Consider the following 4,990-nt stretch of genomic DNA (forward strand, 5'->3'; position numbering starts at 1 on the left):
GGGGGGAAGGACGGCGGGGGGAAGGACGGCGGGGGGGGGAAGGACGGCGGGGGGGGGAAGGACGGCGGGGGGAAGGACGGCGGGGGGGAAGGACGGCGGGGGGGAAGGACGGCGGGGGGGAAGGACGGCGGGGGGGAAGGATGGCTGGGGGGGGGGAAGGATGGCTGGGGGGGGGGAAGGATGGCTGGGGGGGGGGAAGGATGGCGGGGGGGAAGGATGGCGGGGGAGAAGGATGGCGGGGGAGAAGGATGGCGGGGAGAAGGATGGCGGGGGAGAAGGATGGCGGGGGAGAAGCATGACGGGGGAAGGATGGCGGAGGGCAAGAATGGCGGCGGGGACAAATGGAGGGGAAGGATGGCGGGGGGGAAGGATGGCTGGGGGTAGGATGGCGGGGGAGAAGGATGGCGGGGGAGAAGGATGGCGGGGAGAAGGATGGCGGGGGAAGGGATGGCGGGGGGAAGGGATGGCGGGAGAAGGGATGGCGGGAGGAAGGGATGGCGGGAGGAAGGGATGGCGGGGGGAAGGATGGCGGGAGGGAAGGATGGCGGGGGAGAAGGATGGCGGGGGGGAAGGATGGCGGGGGGGAAGGATGGCGGGGGGGGAAGGATGGCGGGGGGAAGGATGGGGGGATGGATGGCGGGGGGAAGGATGGCCGGGGAAGGGATGGCGGGGGTAAGAATGGCGGCGCGGACAAATGGGGGGGAAGGATGAAGGAGGGGGGAAGGATGAAGGAGGAGGGAAGGATGAAGGAGGGGGAAAGGATGGCGGGGCGGGAGAAGGATGGCGGGGCGGGAGAAGGATGGTGGGGGGGAAGGATGGGGGGGGATGGATGGCGGGGGGAAGGGATGGCGGGGGGAAGGGATGGCGGCAGGGACAAATGGGGGGAAGGATGGCTGGGGGGAAGGATGGTGGAGAGGTAGGATGGCGGGGGGAAAGGATGGCGGGGGGAAGGATGGATGGGCGAATGGATCGCAAGGCGAATGGATGGCGGGGGAAGGATGGCGGGTGGAAGCATGACGGGGGAAGGATGGCGGGAGGGCAAGAATGGCGGCGGGGACAAATGGGGGGGGAAGGATGGCGGGGGGGAAGGATGGCTGGGGGGTAGGATGGCGGGGGGTAGGATGGCGGGGGGGAAGGATGGCGGGGGGGAAGGATGGCGGGGGGGGAAGGATGGCGGGGGGGGAAGGATGGCGGGGGGAAGGTTGGCGGGGGGAAGGACGGCGGGGGAATGGACGGCGGAGGGAAGGATGGCGGGGGAGAAGGACGGTGGGGGGAAGGATGGCGGGGGGGGAAGGACGGCGGGGGGGGGGAAGGACGGCGAGGGGGGGAAGGACGGCGGGGGGGGAAGGACGGTGGGGGGGGGAAGGACGGCGGGGGGGGAAGGACGGCGGGGGGGAAGGACGGCGGGGGGGGTGGAAGGACGGCGGGGGGCGGAAGGGCGGCGGGGGGAAGACAGCGGGGGGATGGGTGGAGGGAGAAGGGTGGCGGGGGGAGCAGGGTGGCGGGGGGGAAGGGTGGTGGGGAGAAGGGTGGCGGGGGGGAAGACAGCGGGGGGATGGGTGGAGGGGAGAAGGGTGGCGGGGGGAGCAGGGTGGCGGGGGGGAAGGGTGGTGGGGAGAAGGGTGGCGGGGGGGAAGGATGGCGGGGGAGACGGTGGATAGTGGGGGGAACAAGGAGGATAAGGGGGGAAGGAGGGTGTGGGGGAAGGCAGATGGGGGGAGGGAGAGGATGGAGGGAGAGAGAGGAAGGGTGGCGGCAGAGAAAGGTGGGGAGAGGATGGGCAGGTTGAGACAAGAGGGGTGGGGGGGTGGTTGTGACGGGGGAGTGCTGTGACAGGAGGGGGAGGATTGTGCCAGGAGGAGGGTTGACAGGAGTGGGGGCGGGCGGCGGGCGGGGGGGGTTTGCGACGAGGGGAGGGGGCGGACGGGCGGGGGGGGTTTGCGACGAGGGAAGGGGGCGGGCGGGCGGGGGGGTTTGCGACGAGGGGAGGGGGCGGTGGGAGGGAGGGGTTGTGCTTGGTGGGGAGGCAGGGGTTGTGATTGGTGGAGTGTGGGGTTTGTGATTGCAGGGATTGTGATTGTGGGGGGAGGGGTTCGTGACTTGTGGAGGGGCGGGGTTGTGATTGGTGCGGGGAGGGGTTGTGATTGGTGTGGGGGGAGGGGTTGTGATTGGTGGAAGGGGAGGGTTTGTGATTGGTTGGGGGGAGGCGTTGTGATTGGTGGGGGCGAGGGGTTGTGATTAGTTGGGGGTAGGGGTTGTGATTGGTAGGGGGAGGGTTGTGATTGGTGGGGGGAGGGCTTGTGATTGGTGGAAGGAGGGGTTGTGATTGGTTGGGGGGTGGGTTGTGATTGGTGGGGGGAGGGGTTGTGATTGGTGGGGGAGGGGTTGTGATTGGTTGGTGGGGAGGGCTTGTGATTGGTGGGGGGGAGGGCTTGTGATTGGTGGGGGAGGGGTTGTGATTGGTGGGGGGAGGGGTTGTGATTGGTGGGGGAGGGGTTGTGATTGGTGGGGGGAGGGGTTGTGATTGGTGGGGGGGAAGGGTTGTGATTGGTGAGGGGAGGGGTTGTGATTGGTGGGGGGAGGGGTTGTGATTGGTGGGGGGAGGGGTTGTGATTGGTGGGGGGAGGGGTTGTGATTGGTGGGGGGGAGGGGTTGTGATTGGTCGGGGGGAGGGCTTGTGCTTGGTGGGGGGAGGGGTTGTGATTGGTTGGGGGGAGGGTTGTGATTGGTGGGGGGAGGGGTTGTGATTGGTGGGGGGAGGAGGGGTTGTGATTGGTGGGGGGGAGGGGTTGTGATTGGTGGGGGGAGGGGTTGTGACTGGTGGGGGGGCGGGGTTGTGATTGGTGGGGGGAGGGGTTGTGACTGGTGGGGGGGCGGGGTTGTGATTGGTGGGGGGGAGGGGTTGTGATTGGTGGGGGGAGGGGTTGTGATTGGTGGGGGGAGGGTTGTGATTGGTGGGGGGAGGGGTTGTGCTTTGGTGGGGGGAGGGGTTGTGATTAGGTGGGGGGAGGGATTGTGATTAGTGGGGGGAGGGGTTGTGATTAGGTGGGGGGAGGGGTTGTGATTGGTGGGGGGAGGGGTTGTGATTAGGTGGGGGAGGGGTTGTGATTAGGTGGGGTTGTGACTGGGGGTCTCTCTCTCTCTCTCCGAGTCTCAGTCCCCTTTTGCAGCCCCATCCCAGGCCGCAGGAAGCGGCGCCTGTCCGCTTGGTGCTCGAGTTTCCCCTGCTCTTTATATGAATGACCGGGTCTCCAAGTCCCTCTTCCCCCTAAGGGGCTCTTACCTGTTTCGTGCGGCGTGGCCAAATCCTGAATCCGCCAACAGATCCTTTCTCTCCGGCTCCAGCACAAACTTTGGGACCACACGCTACGTCATCACGTCCCTCCCACGGTAACGTCAGCACGCAGCGCACGGTACATCACTGGCAGATCGCTCTTATTCAGGGTCCAGGGCCCAAGGTATGTGTTTACACAGGGTCCCAGGCCATGGGGTTTGCATACCCCTCAGCAATGCCTGATCCGCATCCTCCGACTTTATTGGGAGGATTATTGAGGGTTAGTGTCCTTCACCAAGCAGGTTCCACAAGCCCACAGGCAAGACTCCATCTTGTGTCCAGATGGCTGAAAACCATCTTTCCCCCCTAAGGGTCATGTTTTCTCAACACACCCAACGTTCCAGGGGAGGTTGAAGAAAATGCTTCAGAGACTCTGACGCTCTCCTTGAAGCGCAGCCGCATTGACCTTTATTGACTTCGAGGAGCTTGCTACCAATTGTTCCAAATGGCAACAACTTGTTCAGTGAGCCTCATCATGTTTTGTGTGCCAACATCTTAATGATGTGGCAGAGGAATAGCAGAAAAGGAAGCCAACCCTGCACTCTGGATCCCACTACCTCGTGGTCTGCGGATCGAGAATTGGCCTGTGTCGTCACATGAAAACCACAGCAGAAGCTCACGACCCTGAGTAGACATCATCTTCAAATTGAGGAACGAGTGTACACCCAGATGCGGGGCCCAGAGTGTGTGTGTACTCATGACCTGTGTGCACATATGCTGTGGGATCCAAGGCATCTGTCTCCACAGGATCCAGGGCTCAGGGTGTATATGTACGCTAGGTCCAGAGCGTGTGGTTAATGGACACATGGAGTAGAATTTTTGGTTTTGGGTTGGAACCCCCAACATTGGAGTCAAATCAGGGCCTCGACCCTGCACTATGTGGGGAACAGTCAGCCAACAGTGATTCTCCCTTAGGGGCCAATGGGCAAATTCACTGTCCGATTAAGGGCAGCAGTCAGGCACTCAAAACTAGAGAACCAATAGGAGGTCCTCCAGCATGGAAGGAGCTGCAGCCTGTCATTGCAGGTAACAGTGAGAGGGTGCCTCAATTTTCGAACCCTCTCTGCAACATTTCAGACATTTATATTAAGAAATGGCCACAGCTGCCATGCCAGCATTGTGGAGGAAAACAGTGGCAGCTGTGCCAGGCAGAGGGAAAGACTGTTTTTGAGTTAAACAGCAAGCAGAATGCTCGTGAGAACTGATTCCCTGCTTAAAGAGGCAGGACTTGTAGAGATTTTAAGGCCAAGGGCCAGAGGGTGCCTTATTACTGGAAGTCAGTTTGATGATACTCAGGAGACTGAATGAAGGGACTTTCAAAAGGGAACACTGAAAGACTTGCCTTGGTGTGGCAGGGAGAAGAGAGCCTGTTGAGTAGCTGAGACGAGTCTAGGACTTTACATACAAGGCCACATATCTGCAGAAAGTTGGTGTAACATAAATGTGGCGTGGGACTTTCAGTTGCGTTGTTAATGGGGAAAGTTTAGTGAATTAGTTGCCTATTTTTATGTCTTAGGTAAATGAGTTTGTTGGCCAGCTACACCACTGCTTCCTGCTCCGATTGCCGGGTGTCGTCTATTTTACAAGATGCTCTTTCCAATGCTTTGCTCACCCATCTTAAAATTTATTTTCTTTTGTTCTTTATCCTCGTCGCCA

At 61.6% G+C, this 4,990-nt stretch overlaps 1 protein-coding gene across 1 annotated transcript in view; it reads right to left on the reverse strand.

The window, feature by feature from the left end:
• reck (reversion-inducing-cysteine-rich protein with kazal motifs) overlaps positions 1–3,392 on the reverse strand; it is a 170,180-nt gene extending 166,788 nt beyond the window's left edge. The window contains exon 1 of the mRNA XM_078539778.1: positions 3,284–3,392. The gene's annotated coding sequence lies outside the window, so the exon portion shown is untranslated. The remainder of the gene's footprint in view (positions 1–3,283) is intronic.
• Positions 3,393–4,990: the final 1,598 nt, after the last annotated feature.

The sequence above is a fragment of the Cetorhinus maximus genome, chromosome 4, assembly GCF_964194155.1.
Source record: "Cetorhinus maximus chromosome 4, sCetMax3.hap1.1, whole genome shotgun sequence".
NCBI lineage: Eukaryota > Metazoa > Chordata > Chondrichthyes > Lamniformes > Cetorhinidae > Cetorhinus > Cetorhinus maximus.